Below are 18,919 nucleotides of genomic sequence, written 5' to 3' on the forward strand. Positions count from 1 at the left end.
CAATGGAATAATCAGAACAGCCATGTGAACAAGGTGCAGGGTGCATAATGTCTGAATCCCATTAACATGCACTCACTTCATCTCAGCTGAAACCCCATCAGCTCTGTTCTCATCTATCAGTACTAGGCATTCCACTTCTATCTGTTGCATCTTTGCTTTACAAATTCACACAGGAAAGGACTCCTTAGTTTGAGTTCACTTGACCAAGGATCCTAAGTGGGGTAGGTTCCAGACACCCTTCCTTCCCTGCCTCTTCTTAAAGGTTGGAGGTTATTTCCCATCTGTGTGAAATCCCCAAACAAATGAAGAAGGTGTGAAGCATCAGAAGTTCCATTCAATTCATTGCTAAGGCTTGTAGCATTGGTGGGGGGGGGGGAGGAAGCATCCATCTGCCCCCCCCCCCCCCCCCCCCCCGCAGCTTGCTAGGAAACTGTCCCTTCATTCTGGATGAGAATCTGGTCACAATGATACATGCCCATCACCTCTAGGCTAGCTTACTGTCCTTCACTTTATCTGTGGCTGAATATGGAAGCAATGCACAGGTTACAGCTTGTTCAGAAGGCAGCTGCCTGCCTTCTCAAAGGGTAGAAGCCACTGTGAACACATCCCTCCTGTGCTCTCACCCCTCCACTGGTTCCCAGTCCAATTCCAAAGCCAGTATAAAGCCTTGGTCCTGATCTTCAGAGCCACTAACAACAACTGAAGACCCAGCTACAGCACTGATCACATTTTCCATCCTGGACCTATTAATACAGATGTCTTCTTCTGGGGCAATTAATTTTACAAAGCCCAGGATGAAGTGGGTGGGAGCCAGAGCGAAAGAATTCTCAGTCAAGGTGATTCTGCTGTGGAATGAACTTCCAAGGGAGATCAAACTATTTCAGAGATTGACCAATACCAGGATGACCCAAAAGACCCTCTTCTTTGACAAAGTATTTTGATCATAACTGGCAACGATGGCCACTACAAGTATTATCCCCCAAACAGAGCCTTTTTATCCAAGGAGAGAAGAAAATTCCTTGAAACTCACTAAGGTTCTCACCATGCAGACCTAATTTACCTGGAAAGTGTATAGATTCTCTGGTGATAGGGGCTATAAGAATAAATGAGCACTGATCCACCAAGGGCTATGTATCACAGCTACCAAGCTTTTCCATGTTAATTATTTTCAATGGACGGTCAACTTGAAAACTCAATCTGCTTTTAAAAATACAAAGTTTATATAATTCTATTAATACACCTCTACCCCGAAATAACGTGACCCAATATAACACGAATTCGGCTATAACGCGGTAAAGCAGCGCTCGGGGGGGGGGGGGGGGGGGGGGGACAGCGCTGCGCACTCCGGAGAATCAAAGCAAGTTCGATATAACGCGGTTTCACCTATAATGCAATAAGATTTTTTGGCTCCCGAGGACAGCGTTATATCAAGGTAGAGGTGTACATTTAAAGATCATTCTCCTTTATATAAAATATGAATCATGGACAAACTAAAACTAACCTGCAACTTTGGCTTCTACCTCCCCTTGCACAAAGGAAGAACTATAACTTATTTATTGCTATTCATTTTTCATGTTATATGGTTAGAAGAGTGAATATTAGTCTGAATATTAGAAAAAATAAATTATTTGTACTAGAATCCTTGAAATGTTCAGTCATCTCATATATTTTTTTATGAATAATGGCCGGTTGCCTGATCACTAGTGAGTTACAAATAACCCAATACCATTAGTAAATCCAATTGAGTGATCTTATTCATGAAAATATTCCCAAATCAGGTTTGTTATTTTTTAAACTATTAAGCCAGATCAAATTATCAGTGCGCTTTCATTTCATTTATGTTCACATTTTGGTTCAAACTCTTCGAAGAGTTATGACATGATATGAATGAATGTTAGTTCATATAGGAACCATCATCTCAGCCTGTCAAGTTGAGAACTGCACTTAGTTCCTTTTAAATCCTGACAACTATGTTTCCATTACTTCTACCAGTTGAAGGAGAGACTGTTCTACACGACAGATGCAACAAGGCATAAATGATTGTTTAGGGATATTCCTGACTTCTCTTAAACAGGATCTGCTTGCAATCTATGACAAACATAAGGAGACGCCAGAACATTTTAAAGAGATTGTTTTTACGATCATGAAATGCAACGAGCTTAGAGAGCTCTCATAAAACACAGAATCATGAAACTCATGTAAAAATGTCGTGGCTTTACTAATTTCAACAGAAAATGTTATTCTAGTTCAAAAACTAACAACTATGTGTGAGAGAGAATTGGAGGATTTCTGTAATCCACTGCCAACTTTCTCATGCTCTCTGAGACCATTCTGTTTCAGACAAAGACAGACAGAAAAATCATAGTCTAACATTAGGAAATACCGTTTAAAGTCTCCAATCAGTTCATTCTGATGTAAATTTAAAACCCCTATTCATTAGAAAGTTCACTTTATAGGACACCCATTTTAATTAAGCTTTCCTTTTTGCACCTTAGAGGCACAGTTACACTGCTTGACAGTGAATAAAAATGTCATGAAATCCAAAGGTAAGTAGGAAGTGCACCGAAGAGCACAATTTTCTACAATTCTTCCATACAAAGAGTGTTCTCCTTGTAAAGGTTGCTAGTCATGAAATCAGAATAAAAGACTGACAGTTACCTTTGGATTTCCCCTCTTTTTCCCCCCCAATATTTAGCAGATTGGGAAATCAGGATGAACAAGGGACCTAATCCATATCATGAATTTGACAAATGTGTTCCAAATATTTTGGAACAAAACTTTTTAAGGACACAAATGATGGCCAGATCCTCAGTTGGTGTAAGTCAGTGTAAGTCCACTGAAGCTAATCGAGTGAGCCAATTTACACTAGTTGAGGCTTTGGATTAGTATCAGTGAGCTCTCAGGCAGGTTAGTTCCCTTTTTTGAACACCACCTCGTAAATAGGGAAGTGAAAGATGTTTTGTGAGGTCAGATCTCAAAAAAATCCAAAGCCCAAACCAACTCAATCTGTAATTCAAAAAGTCACAGCCAGGTGAATAAATCTTACCCCTTAACACAGATACCTCCTCTATCCACACACACTTAGCATATAAGTGAAATATAATAAAAGAAAGCTAAGACTCCTTTGACTTTCTTGTCTTGCGAATCCTGTTTTAACTTGCATGGCATTCTATGCCCTGGAATAAGATCCAGTTTTTGAACACATTCTAACTGTGTGTTGAGACAGGCAACACCCAATCAAAGAATCTAAAATTCATGCCATCCAGTTATGCCAAACAAAATAAAAACCTATGTTCTAATTAGATAGGTCATAACATTGTGCTCTGTGTTGAGGAGTAGAAAAGGAGCCATTATAGACAGCAGGAGAAAACATTTTTTACACCACCACAGAATTTCTTTTTACAATAGGGAGGTTGTTGGTTTGTACACACTATGTGACAATTAGTGGCAGTACTGTACCTGCAACATAGTAATAGCTGAGTAGCAGTTTCTGTATCATCCAGATTTTTCCAATTTTTTCTACAATCCATCTGTATAGTTAGCTTGGCCTAAACGGGGGTTGGCAACCTTCGGCACGCAGCCCATGAGAGTAATCCGCTGGCGGGGCGCGAGACATTTTGTTTACTTTAACTGTCCACAGGCACGGCCCCCCACAGCTCCCAGTGGCTGTGGTTCACGATTCCTGGCCAATGGAAGCTGTGGGATCTGTGGCCAGCACGTCCCTGAGGCCCGTGCCACTTCCTGCAGCTCCCATTGGCTGGGAATGGTGAACCGCAGCCACTGGGAGCTGCAGGGGGCTGTGCCTGTGGACGGTCAAAGTAAACAAAATGTCTCGCGGCCTGCCAGCAAATTACCCTGATGGGCCATGTGCCAAAGGTTGCCGACCCCTGGCCTAAAACTGCTATGCCAAGAGAGGGGAACTGGGTAGAGTTTGTAGTGCAGCTTTGAGGGTCATATAGTGCACAGCCCATATTTGTTCTTGCACATCCGCAATAATATTCAATTATGGCTTGATCCTACAGAATGCTGAACATTCTGATCTTGACTCAGCAAAGCACTGAACTTCAAGCATTTTAGTAGTCCCATTGGATTATGTGACACTGTATGGAAGCTGGGGGACACTTGAGGATATTATGAATATTAACATTATAAAATTGTAATGAGTTATGCCAGATATGCCATGTAAGGTATTTGCAAAAATGTTATAACTTGCCAGATATGATAATCTCATTTATGAGTTTGTATCACCTTTGTATTAGGAGTTATAGATATGTATGTCTGTATTTCAAACTTGTGCTATGCTTCAGGGTGTCATCCCCAGACAGTCTGAGCATCAGCTCTACCTAGCTTGCTTGATGGCCTATTAAGGACCATCAGCTGTACAATTGACCCATTGAGAGAAGGCGGATATACCTCATGACTCAGCAAAGAATGCACGAGCATGCCTATGGACAGAACACTAAAGCCTCCAGGCCATGTGCTGGGCAGCTTTTTATTTGACATAAAGGAAGCACAGGATGTATGGCAAGAGACTATAAAAGGCAGCTGCATCTTCTACATTTTGTCTTCAATCCTGCTTCTTACCTCTGGAGGAACTTTGCTACAAACTGAAGCTCTGAACAAAGAACTGCATGACCCATTCAAGTTGTGGATGTATTCCAGAAGGACTTTCAAGCCAGCAAACTCACCAATACTGCTAGGAACTTGATATATGGGCTTTGAAGTCTTTGTATGTATGTGACTGTTTTACCATTTAACATCTCTCTTCTTTTTAATAAACCTTTAGTTTTAAACACTGAAGGTTTGGCTGGCAGCATGGTATTTTGGGTAAGATCCAAACCTATACTGACCTGGTAATGTGGCTGACCCTTGGGGTCAGAAGAACATTTTGTATATGTGAGCAGAGTTTAAAATAACTTCTCACTGTACTGGATTTAGGTGCTGGGAGCCAGAAACTGGAATACAATAAAGGGGGCTGTGTGATTTTTTTTATTATTATTTTTTGCTTCTCGATAACCAGTGTCGGGGATCAGAAGCACAGTTTGTGACTGGTTAGGAGGTTTAACTTCAGTGTTACCCTCCAGTCTTGGGAGTATCTGCTCTCCCTTTTGAAGTCCGCCCTGACCTTTGCATTTCCAGTGTGGGCTGCACCGGGCAAAACAGATCACAGACTATTCATGCGCTTATAGTTAAGCTGATGTAGTCTGTTGGATTGGGTCCGAGTGCTCGTAACCCATACTCTGACAAATAATAAATACAAAGTTCAAGAATTTGTGCTGAATAGGTTACCTTCCACATTAGTCACAAGAGAAGATTGTGGCTCTTGTCGCAGCATCTGACTGGATCCCTTAACACTTGCCTTGTTTCGAGGGGGTGTTACACTGGGATGTTCACATGTGACAAACCCCTTAGTCAGATTCAGGGGACAAAAGTTTAGCTACATGAACAAATAGGAGTAGTATATAGCAGCCCACAGGCAAAATATGGATTGTTATAGCGCCTACGAGCCCCGGTCATGGACTAGGAACCCATGGTGCCAGGCGCTGTACAAACAAACACAAAACGAAAAGATGGTTTCTGCCCCAAAGAGTTTACAATCCAAGTACAAGACAAGAGACAACAGCTGGCTGTGAATGGACTGATGGGGTAGTACAAGGAAACAATGATGTAAGATTGGTCAGCATGACAGGCAGTGGTCATAGCTCATAACTGCAGCCTTTCAGTGCCCTCAAGCTGCCAGCTAACTGCATATCTAGCTAATAAAATCAGGAAAACCATTTTTCTCTCTTAAATCTAGACACTTTCTGGCAAATTTAAGCTTTGCTGGGTGGGCACAACTCCATCATTGCACATGCTCACACCAGGTCTGAATTTGGCCGCATGTCCCCTGCTTGCAGCTGTTCTTCCCCATGCCCACAATCAGTGGTTCGTATTGTTAGATTTGCATGCACTGAGGCAGTGCCACCTATTATAGTCACTGGGCAGAGAGAGGGCTGAGAGTCACATTAGTGACTGTTAGGTAATTGCTGCAACATATCAAAGGGAATCCTCTATTGATTATAAATTACACTTACTTCTAAAGAAAAATAGCCTTCAGAATTTATTGGCATCCCAACTGAGTGACAGCTGCAGGAATCAAAGAACCTAAAGTCTGTTAAAGCTCAGACTAAGGACTAGCCACACTAATGCATATGCTATTGGATTGCACAATGATAAAACCCTTTTGAGAAAATGTAATTGAATGAATAAATCTTATACCAAACATGGATATAACCTGTAACCCGCTTATTTTAGGTAATCTAACCATATTATACATTCAACAAAATTGGAAAGGGGCAGGGGAATAGTCAGAGCTTTATTAATGGCCAAAAGAATTATACTCCACAAAATTGAACATGCCAACAACCATCTCCATCCATTACTGAGCTACACCAGGTGCAGTAGATGAGGTGCTGTGGAAATAGTCTCTTTTCAATATGAGCCAGATCAGATATAGGATGTAAGATGTGGTGAGGTTTTACAAACTATTGACAGCTTTAGTGGTCTAATCATCAGGTGTGAGACAATTCAATCCCCTGGAAACCCAGGTTCAGACGCCGGATCTCAGACCTCACATCCGTGAGGCAGGGAAATATAATTCCCCCACACGGTACTGTATAAAGGTCTTTCATATAGTATACATATGATCCTCTCTGCTCTTTGAGTGCACTGAAGTTGACCATCATGGCTTTGCAGTATTTCTAATGACCTGCCCACACCTCCAATTCTTTGAATATGAATTCCTTAGGGAACAGTTAATCTCTGTAGAAATAGACAAAAACTGCAAAATATATTTTGTGAATATTTATTTGATGTTTTACACAAATTCATTATGTCTTTTTCATGCCCTTTGGGCGTTACTTTCTGGAAGCATATCTGCAAATCAGCAGTGAGTTTTAGAATGAATATTACAGAATTTTCAGGAGAAGCAATGTTGATCTTGTAACCTTGCTCTAGAAACCTGATATCAAGTGTCATGCTCCACCAATCAGGGAGCAGAAACATAACATGTGACTTGTGTCCTACCAAACAACTATGATTTTGAATGGCAAATACTCAAAACGAGCTACTTGTGAACAATCTATGGAGCAAGAGTGATGTATAAATACTGCCTGGTGACTAATAAATGCTTTGTGGGCTATGTCCAAAGTGAAAGAAGCAAAATTCATTGGATAAATTATTCAATTATATGCCCTGCTCAAGTTATCGCTCTTTCATGCCTTGCCAGGAATTTGTCTGCAACTGGATTCCGAGAGGCAAGGTATTCAACCTCTCTTTTCACATAGACCACTTTTTGAAGGAGAGTGTCTTCAGCATAATTTCAAACCCTGAGTTCAATACCAGAGGAATTGTATGATATCTATTGTGCTTCAGGACTTGTTTTTAGCCATTACAATTTCAGATTTCAGTAAGTGTTTGTTTAATGTGACAGCTCAGTGGGGGGGTGGCTATTCAGTGTTTATATTATGGTCATCAGTTCAGACCACCTGGCTTTGACTCAACTGTGAGAGTAGCTAGAATGAAGAGAGACTGCATGAGTTATCAAGGGACACTATCAAGGGAAGATATCTATGGCAACTGGTGGAGGAGGTCAGAAACATTTAGGGGAGAGACTCATTTTTAACTACAGAAAGTGAAGGAGTTCTTTACAAATCTACTTTCACACTGGCTTAAGTGATAGCTACATCCATTACAAAAATCTGATTGGTGGGGGGAAATTTCTTTTTCTCTCTTTATTCACATTACATAGTTATCATGCTTTTCCTCATTAAGCAAGGATCTTAAAGACATTTTCTAAAGGGATGAGTTTATTTTTTAAACTTAACACCCTCCCCTTCCTAAACTTCAGACGTTCCATAAACTTGTTGTATATTAAGCTATAAAAACCAAGAGCAAAATGATGGTCCACTCCACAAAGCCCCAGTGAAAGGGCCTTATACAGGTGACATGAAAGGGGAGGGTGGGATGGGGCAAGACATACTTTCCCCTAACACAAGACATAGGGTAACTTCCTGACCCCACTGAAGTCAATGAGCATTTTGCCATTAACTTTAGCAGAGCCCGGATTTCATCCATGGGATATAGATCCTACCCAATCAGCCAGTGGTTACTACAGGATTTGTTTCAAGTAAATCTTTGTAGCTCCCAGAGTCATTGACCTGTAGCCCATTTTGCTAGCTATTATATCCTACTAATCCAGCCAGCAGTACTAATTAATATATTTCTTTTTCTGAAATTAATCCATTTTATTCTTATATTTTATCAGTATTAATTCCTTGGAATTTAGGATGTGTTGAGGCACGTGTTTCCTAATAATAAGTTTTGCTGAAATGCAAGAAGCCTACCAGCCTGTAAGATCCGGTAAGACCTGCTATATAGCAAAAAGTATAATCAGTTATGAATATGTCAGCATAAAAGCTGGCAACCTTTGGCACAGATACAAATAGTCCCTGAACTTTGAAGAACCAAAAGGGAGGAAGTATCCACATCACAGGTTTATCCAGCATCTACAACCGGTTGGTAACCACAGGGTACACCACAACTTGGAGATCATCAAGAGAGCCTAGGTTGGCAGTTTTGAAGTGAGATAATCCTTATTAATATATTTAGAAAGTGTCATAAAACACTAACCTATAGGATAAGGGTACCCATAAATTTCTTAGGGTACAGAAATAAAATTTGGGTATAGTAGGTTGGGCCTGAATTATATAGGTCAGGATCCTATAAAATACCTTGTAAGAGAGCTCTTCTCAGTTCTAGGCTCTTCCAACTCCTGAAGCTTCGGTTTTTTGGAGTGCTTTTTCCAGTTCTCCTATACTTTAGAGACTATCAGCTCAGCTTGTGTAGTATAGTATAACTACTCAACATTCCTAACCATTGGGGAAGCCAGCACCATCGTGTAATCAGACACGCCAGGAGTGAGGCTGGTCCTTCACCTCCTATTACCAGGTCCTCAAGGAAGGGTGTGAGTATGTTAGGTTAAGGTATTCATAATAGAAATGTTAGCACCAGGAATTTTGGAATTCTTTTACTGTTTTGCAGTTATAAGTTTCATTGCATTTCTTATTTTTATGTTAATTTCAATAAAGGTTTTATCAATTTGGTATTGTCCTCAGTGTTCTTGCCAAACACCCCGAGAGTCCTCTCCCGATATAGAACTCTGAGTTCTTGAACTCTGTAGTCTAAATTGGACAAGAACCTATAAATCTTCTGGTCGGATGCGATCAGTGGCGAGCCATAACAACTAACCCATCAAATTCAGGTCAACAGACCATGTTCTCCCCAACAACAATTGGGAGAGAATTGCTATGGTGCTCAATAGCAGAGCCCCTCTGTACGGTTTCTCCACTTGGCATCCATTCTATAGAATTTTAGGCCCTCTGTCACTACAGAAAGACTGGCAGGATTTGGGTTTATAGTTTTAAAAGCTGTATTTTAGATTTATTTTAGGGGGAGAGGGCAGTGACTCATATTTTGGTTGCCGAATACTTTCTATTATAAAAAAATTCTTTGTCTTTTTCTGAACATCTCTCACACCTCCATCGTTTGAAATTTAAATAATCGTTGCAACCAAAATAGCTTTCTTTTAACACAGGTATTTTTGGTATATAATACTGTATACACAATCGGTGCACTTGAAACATTCACTCCAGTTCAGAGATATTACTGGTTCCTGCAGTATGACCTATTTAAAATCTAGGGAATCTCTCTGAAACCTTTACACACTGAAACCAGAATAAATGTTTTCAGTGCACGCTTTGGCTGATATGATATCCACTTCATATCCATGCTTCATATTCCTTTGAACAATCCAGACACCAGAACCACTCCACTTCTTTGGGTTTCACGTCAGAACCACTCAGGAGACAATTCTTTTATCCCCAAAAACATAACTTAACCATACATTTTTATTTATGCCTAGGGCTAATGTATAGCTCAATATCCATGACCCACCACTGCTAACTATTGACATTTATACCATATAAATCATCTCAGGTGACTGTCTGAATATGCCACTTAAGGCTAAGTGCCAAAAAATGTTGATTACAAAGCAGACCTTGCTGCAGTATGTTTCCTGAACAGCTTTTCATACAACAGATTCTGGGCAAACTCTTTGATTCATTTCTTTTCTTGAAATAAGAATGTGACTGTTCTCTCCCCCTCCCCCACTAGGAAGCTATTATAGACAGTTCTGCGGCATGTGACTATCACACCACGGCCTTTTTTCATTGGAAGCAGCAGATGCAGCCAGGACACTTCATTAAAGTGCATAGGGAAATGTTTTTGGGGTGCGTTTGTTACAAAATCACAGTAGATTTATTGGGTGCGTAGGCCCTGATTCAGGAAAGAATTTGAGGATGTGCTGAACTTTTAGTGAGTGAGTAGTTCCATTGTCCTCAATGGACTACTCGTGTTCTCAGAGTTATATACGTGCTTAGGTACCTTCCTGAACTGGGGTCTTAGATCTGGTCTATACTGCCGCTTAAGTGAAAAAAAAAAAATCACCCCTCTGAGCGATGTAGCTTGCATTGACCTAACTGCTCTATATTGGTGGGAGACTCTGTCCCACCAACTTACCTTCCACCTCTCGGCAAAGTGGAGTACTGAAGTCGATGGGAGAGCGCTCTGCCATCAACTCATTGTGTCTTCACCAGACCCACTAAATCTACACCACTGCATTGATCACAGTGGTGTCGATTTAGCACACAGTATAGACAAGCCTTGAGTTTGCAGCCTCCTCAGGGCAGAAGGCTTTCTGGCCCTTGTGCAGCACCAGGCATGCTATTAGTGCTTAAAAATACCAAACCACAACTAATGCTCACCATTATATTTCAGATTTCACGGAAATATAAGCTATACAGGAGTACTGTAGTTCTTGAAAAAACAAGCCCATTGAAAGTACCCCCATCGGAATGCCTAAAGTAGCCATTTTCTCATTTACATATTCTTTGAACTCAGTCTCCTTGCTTGCACTTTATTTTACACTACAAATTAATCAGAAATAATTCTATAGGAGTCTTCAAAACACAATGTTCAATTTCCCATTGTATTGCTTAGATGTGACTGGTCACAAGTCAAATTTCTGTTCCCCAAGGAAGCCACTGAAACCTTGTCTTCCTCAAAGAGGATAACAGTTTAGGAACAAGCTACAGGATTGTAATGTTTTTGGTGCCACAGATTGTTTGCATGGATATCCTGTAGGCAGCAGCTCTAAGAAATGATTCAAGTTACAGAGATTCTGGAAGAGATATGCTCAGTCTTCAAAAAACACTGCACTTCAACTAACATGGTATCACCTCCAAGATATAATTGCCTATACATTCAGTTAAACAGAACTTGGAAGGTTATCTTTAGTAGTGCAACCTGGTGATTTCCCATATTACTACAAAGATGTATACAATTTTAAAAATGTGTCTAATTGCCTTTTTTGAACACACAGTCTTTGCTTAGAGCATCTTTCCTAGAAAAAATAAACTACTATAAAATTAAATAGGATAGGTGCAAAGTTAAAAATGGATTTTCTCTCATTACAGAGAAACATATAGTGGCATGGATCTACATATTATAGGCATGCAATTCTCAGAAAGGGCCATATAGTTTGGTGTTTAATGTCCTCACTCTAAACACACCACATCATATATCATTTTGAAAGCTTATTTTATGTACATCTAGATGAGGCATGATGTGGAGCTGTCGAGTGGTGTCATAAGTCTGTAGGTGAGGTGGAATAAAGGTACCCAAAATGAGAACGTGTCACTTTTAGCACACTTCCAGAAAAACTGAACAGGACTATGACTACAGTTTAAGTTGATTTCAACACCTTAATGTTGTGTTTATTGGTCATACATACCAAATGACAATGTATGAAAAGATTGTTATTGGTTTTGCGTAGGCAAGTAGTTATTTTTTTAGAAATGATGAAGCTGTTTAGCATGTGGCAAAAATGGTGAATATCAACATTTTGCAAAATACTAACATGAAATGTTTTCACATCACATTCATAATTGTCAAAGGATCTCACAAGTGATTATAAAACAGTTTTCTATATTTTCAATTGAAATTTGTTGACCAGAACAGTCTCCTACTGACAGTTGTGCACAGGTAGCAATTGATTGCATGGCCACAATTTGTACTGCACAGTGAGTAGATAAATGTACGTGAATTCCTGTTGCAACGCTTCTCCGTTTTTAAGCTTTTGTAACTACAATGTAGCATCTAGGCTGCCTGGTAGAAGGTTTTAATTTGAATCTGTGAACTAAGGGCATGCAACAAAGACACCACAGTGTACACCAGAGATGCCATGGCTGTCATACAAATGATAGCTGGAGACAAATTTCACATTTGTCCTAAAAGGAGCTGACAAAGTCAATTCTGTAAGCTAAGTCTTTGGCCGACATGGCAACAGTAACTTTGTGAAAACTGCAAAAAGACAGCACTGGACAGGATCTACAGTTGGATGTAAGAAATACCAAGTGATTGGTGGACGCCCTGCACCTCCATGGAAAAAGTTTCTAAACAAGCAGTCCAACAAGCAGTCACTTGTAAAATTTCTGTATGTACATATGGTTCAAAATGCACCTGAGAGTGTAGGCGCACACTCAACAAAAACACTCCTCCTTGCTGGAGGCTTTTCCAATGGTGAAGTAACAAAGTTCATCCCCAGCAGAGGTGCTGAAGAAGTCCAAGACTTGTACAGTACTCAAGAGGAAGCAGATACATGGATGCTTCTGCATGCTGTATGTGCCAATATGGCTTTTGGGTCTCTTGATGTCAAAGAAACCATAGTAATTAGGTCACCTGATACAGATGTTTTAGTCCTTTCTAGTCACTACTTTCCAAAAATGGAGTACATAGATACGAAGTAGATTGAAGCAGGACCCATTACCAGCACAACAACTGACAAGCGTTGCTTCAAACCTGTGCATCCAAATTGTGACACACATACTTCCTGCTATATGGGTAATAACAGGATGTGACTGTCATCCCTATTTGATATTGGAAAAAATCTGTGCTTAAAGTTGTCAAATCAACATGAGTGTACCACTTCAGAGATCTTGCTAAATTGATGGGAAGAGTGACGGACAAGCAATTTCTGCTGCAAGGATGCTGGTAGCTGTGCTGCACAACCAGAGCAAGAAAGAAAAGGAGACACATACAGCCCTGAATTGCTTGTGCCTCAATCTAGCCATCAACAAGGAAACGTCATTGGCCAAATTCCCACCATGTGATGACAGTTTTGAACAGCATGTCAAAAGAGCATCTTGAGAAACAAAGATTTGGATGTCTTCACATATGGGTAAACCAGATATTGGACCACCATTGGCATATGGTGGATGAACTACTTCCTGTATCCTTCAAGGGACCATTGGGCCCTTGCTTCTCCAGGTCCTTATCTATGTCTGTACCAGTAAGGGTCAGTGCAGAATCAACTGGATCTGTAGTCAGAACAATCTTCCCTGCACAGAACTCTATACATGCCAACAGGGCTGGCTCCAGGCACCAGCTTGGCAAGCAGGTGCGTGGGGCGGCCACTCCGGAGAGGGGCGGCAGGTCCCGCTATTCGGCGGCAATTTGGCGGACAGTCCCTCACTCCCGCTCAGAGCGAAGGACCTTCTGCTGAATTGCCGCCGCAGATCTCGATCGCGGCTTTTTTTTGGCTGCTTGGGGCGGCCAAATCCTGGAGCCGGTCCTGCATGCCAAGGCAATGGATACTGTGGTAACCCGCGCACACTCAGAGATCATAATGAACAAAAATGACAATAATGATATTGACTAAAAATGTGAGAAACACTATTACATTTCAATGATACACCTCTACCTCGATATAACGCTGTCCTCGGGAGCCAAAAAAATCTTACTACATTATTGGTGAAACCGCGTTATATTGAACTTGCTTTGATCCACCGGAGTACACAGCCCCGCCCCCCCAAGCACTGCTTTACCGCGTTATATCTGAATTCATGTTATATCAGGTTGCGTTATATCAAGGTAGCAGTGTACTTGTACACATTTATTATTAGATTTTGTTTTACACTTGAGATTATTGTTGCAATACTTTGAGGTCACAGAGAAATCCAATTTTGTGGCTTGAAATAATACATGGAGACGCGAATGCAAATATTCAAAAGTGATCATTTTCACATGTTGATTGTGTCATTGTTTCTCCCCATTCCTATGGTAGTGGCACCACTTGACAGCTCCGCGTCGTACCTCATCTTAAAGAAGACATATTAAGCTTTCAAATAATGTATGATGTGCATGCATGTAGAGAAGGTACATTTAGTCATCCAAATCGGTGGTGTCTATTAGTATTAATTATTTGTATCACTTGAGTGAGTAGAAGCCCCCTAGTCATGGACCAGGACCCCATTGTGCCAGGTGCACAACACAGAACAAAGAGACGGTATCCCTGCCCCAAAGAGCTTATGGATACACCTGACCTCCCACTGATGCCCCAAGATCCATGAGGTTTGTGGCAGGACCTTGTGAACCACTTCAGTGCCAGATAGAATGACTGGGAAGAATTCTGAGGAAAAACCCTGTAGTTTTCACCTCTTGCTGATTTGCCTGCAGGAGAGGACAGTCAGGAACATAGAAAGGATTTTTATTGTATGCTGTTTTATTTAATATATATAATTTAATGTGTAAATTGCCATTTTATATTGTAAATATCCATTGTGCGCATAGGAAAAAATACATTTAAACAAAGCACACATTATTTCAGAATAGTTGGAAGTCTTTAGGATATTTGTGAAGCTGCCTATTGGGTAACAGAGTGGATACTGTGCATTAGAGCCTTCTTCCATTTCCCACAGGACAAAGATAATTGATCGGCGTGAATGAGAAATAGCTACCGTGAAAACAACAAAAGCTTCTGTGAGGTCTTCAGCAAGAATACTGAATACAGTATTTAGAACTTAATGTGTATCCATAGAGATCATTTTCTAGCCTTGTTGTTCCCATGAGTTTTAAACCTGTTGTTGTTTTTTAAATATTGCTCAGCAACGTTACAGAGCAAAAAAACCACTCTAGAATAGATCTGCCACAAAACTGCATTGCTTTATGATCAACAGAGGTGCCATTAGCACAGTCTGAATGAGAAACTTGGCAGAGGTTTGCCTTTCAACCATGATGTGGAGCTGGTAAAAATGGCTGTTATTTATTTTCTGCATTACAACTACTGCTTAGAAATCAATGAACATTTCATCCTAATAGATAGAGCAGGTGAACAACCAGACAATTTTATAATAACTTACAAAGTGAATGCAGTATTTGCTCAGATATCAGCTTAGAGTTCACTTGTAAAATAAGGCGCAGCTCTGCACTGTCCGTTTGAATGCCTCCAGCCAGCTATGGCACTTCTCCCATTCCCAGGGCCCTGCTTCTTGCCAATCCCTTTCTGAGTAATTTGCACATTTGTGGCAAATTGGTGGGGCTTAGGCAGGAATTGCAATGTGCTTGGCCCTTGAGTGCTTCTTGCATCCTCATCTCCGTGTACCGGCATAAGGGCGAGCTACATTCTAACAAGAGCTGAGTCAATAATTGATTTTTCAGTCTGGTGGCCAAACCAAAAGAATCATTAAAAAACAAACAAATAAACAAAAACCCAACAACAACTTTGGTTCATTTCATTTTGAATCAGACCTGATTGTTTTGTTTTTTTGTTATTCTGAATGAAACAGTCCCTCCCCACCCCAAATAGCTCAGTTTGAACAAAATGTTTTGAAAATGTTATTTCAAAATGAAATGTCAAAATGGTTTGTTTCAAAAATGCTGAAACAAAACATTTCAACATTTCTGGGGAAAAAAAGAAAAGAAAACCAACAACAATTTTTTTTCAGCCAAAACTATTTGCCAAATTTGACTCTGAGAAGATGAAGAGAGGTTTGGTGCCCTGAAAATGCATATTTTGGCAATTTTATTCACTAGAGGAGTTTCACCCAACTCTAAGTCTGACCGCTTAATATTCATTTGAGGCCAATCTTGCCGTCCTTCTTCAGCGCTTAGTCAGGCAAAACTCTGAACTTCCTCAATAAGGATTGTAAGATCTGGGCCATAGAGCTTTTAACTTTTAAAGTACGTAGGCCAGATCCTGCAAATCCTCACCTAAGCAAGTAGACCCAGTAATGGGATTACATGCATGAATAAGGACTATAACACAACAATTAAAAAGTAAGTGTCAAGTTTTTTTTCCCCTGACCAAAATTATTAGCACTGATTGTTTCTTTATTTCATTTGAGTCGTTTCCTTCTATTACTTTTCTTGAAAAATTATTGGCTTTTGAATTTCTTTGAATCTTTCCAAAGAACTGACGATGTCTCATAGGTCACCTTAAAACATCTCAAAGATACAGCTTTTCCTACCTATTCACACAGCTAAAATGGCAACAACCTCTTCTCTGGCCTTCACAAATGCAATTGTACCCCACTAATAGCCATTCAAAATGCTGTCCCAAAGATAATTTTCCTAGCTTGTCACTTTGACCATGTCTTTGCATCCCTCCACTGGCTCTCCCTTCTCTATCACATCAAACATAAATTGCTTCACTTTCAAGGCCCTTTACAGCCTTTCCCTTGGTATCTATCATCTCTCATACGCTACCAAGAAGTTGACTCTTGCCTCTGATTGGTCAGTGATGCCAACTTTCATCATCCACTAGTTAAATTTTAAAACAGTCACCTTCATACTTTCTCCCATACATGCCCCTCTAGCTTGGGAGTTGCTCCCTGTAAACATCTACAAAGTTACCTCATTATCCTCCTTCAGATCATTTCTTAAAACTCTCAAGATTTTTGTAGGCTTCACAACTCATGACAATGGTTAGGCAGATGGTGTGCTGAGACCACGGCCTACCATGCTGACCAAAATTGTCTCATTGTTTCCCCATGCTCCCCATGTGTCTGTATCCAGCTGCTGTCTTGTTTCTTATACTTTAGATTGTAAGCTCTTGGAGCCAGGGACCATCTTTTTGTTCTGTGGTAATACAGCACCTAACACAATGGGGTTACTAGTTCCCAACAGTTATTTCGTTGTATTGCAATAATATTCGTCTGATAACTTATCTGCTAAATTTTGGATAAGGAATTCATACAGCGTGAAATTACTGGGAAAGGATGCAAGTAGTAAATACAAATTAATGTAATGATACTTTGCAGTTTTACAGCATCTTTTCAACCCTTGGATCTCAAAGCGTTTTGTAAAGGTGGGTAAATATTATTACCCCATTATACAGAGAGAGTAATGGAGGAAAAGAGAGGTTAAGGCCAATGTTTTCAAAAGTGACCTCTGATTTTGGTTACCTAATTTGACACTACTTCTGAAAATCAGGCTCAGGAGAAGTACCTACAACATCAACTGATGTCAAGAAGATCTGCACTCACTCAGGACCTTTGAGAATAAAGTCTCCAGCTGGACACTCAAACTGAGGCACACAAAAGCAGAGTCCACTTTTAAAAGCACCTAAGTGACGTAGGAGCTAAAGTCCCACTGAAAGTCAATTTAGGCACTTTCTGATCATTTTACCCTAGATGCCTAAAGTCTCTCCTTCGAATAGTAGAACCTAGAATGTTTCATAAGTGTGTTTCTGGGCAGGTACCTATTAGTACCAATGAGAGAGAAACAAACAAACCAAACATCGTTATGCAAAGGTTACCCAGAAGCCATAAAATATTCTGAAAACATGAAATTTAGTGGCATCAGAGCTCTATCTCAATGCCAGAAACCCAGAGTAAACATACTACTGGGACCCACATACCTTTATAAGGATGTATCTTAATAGGGTATCCAACATCAATAAAACATGGAAATGATAGATGGACTATTCTTTTGATCCCAAGATTATTAAAATTATAGTGTATCAGTTTGAAGTTGTTCATAAATAACTGAATCAATTAATTGGTTATTGGCAAATTATTACATAAGTAATTGACAGGTAAGAGTTTACTGTGATTACATGTCTAGCAAGAGGAGTTCTCTCCAATACCAATTAGTTTAACAACAAACTTCAGGTAAGCCATCTTGGCTGGATTTATGGATTAACAGTTAGTAAAAGCAGCCCAGGAACAGAGAGGCCTGCAATTTCCTGCTGCTATGGGAGACCTGTCCTATAGTTTCCTAAGCATCTGAATCCAGTCTGTAGATAGTCCTACTGCCTCCTGATGTGCTAAGGTGTTCATACCCTTTGTTGTTCTAGCCCTTTTCTGTTTCTTCCCTTTTGCACTTAGGAAATAATCCAAGGTGATAAGAATTAACACATTTTGCACTTAATATTGCTAATATGTTTGCAACAGCAGTTTTCACACTTTGCCAAAATTTCTATAACAAACAGTTTTGCAAAATATATTATGGGTTACTGTGTGGTAAAATTCTACTCTTTAAAGTTATCTTTGTCTTAATTGCAGAGCATCATGGGAATCTTGCTTCCAGGCAAACCTTAGAAACTTTCTTGGCCTATCTTAAGTGTCAACGGAGTGTGTAAATCACAATCTTTCCTTTAAGAGATAACCTGTTATAGTTCACCTTAGTCTTCTTAACCTTCACCTTGGAAGATGCACTTAATAAAAACAGTGCACCAGGATGGCCGAGTGGTTAAGGCGTTGGACTTAAGATCCAATGGATGCATGTCCACGTGGGTTCAAACCCCACTCCTGGTAGCTGGTGTTTTTGGTCCTGCTTTGAGCAGGGGGTTGGACTAGATGACCTCCTGAAGTCCCTTCCAAGCCTGATATTCTATGAAGAATAAGTTGACATCAGACTTCATGTCTTCCTTCACCATTTTGAACCACATTTTTCAAGGTCCTTAAAAGAGAACTGGATAAATTCATGGTGGTTAAGTCCATTAATGGATATTAGCCAGGACGGGTAAGGAATGGTGTCCCTA

General features: G+C 40.2%; 1 protein-coding gene and 1 non-coding gene across 3 annotated transcripts in view; one reads left to right on the plus strand and one right to left on the minus strand.

Annotated features, from left to right (window-relative positions):
* MOCOS (molybdenum cofactor sulfurase) overlaps nt 1-18,919 on the minus strand; it is a 368,425-nt gene that overhangs the window by 224,425 nt on the left and 125,081 nt on the right. The window lies entirely within an intron of this gene.
* Nucleotides 18,610-18,692, plus strand: TRNAL-UAA. The gene has a single exon. It is a non-coding gene; the product is annotated as a tRNA-Leu (tRNA).

Source organism: Trachemys scripta, chromosome 2 (assembly GCF_013100865.1).
Source record: "Trachemys scripta elegans isolate TJP31775 chromosome 2, CAS_Tse_1.0, whole genome shotgun sequence".
NCBI lineage: Eukaryota > Metazoa > Chordata > Testudines > Emydidae > Trachemys > Trachemys scripta.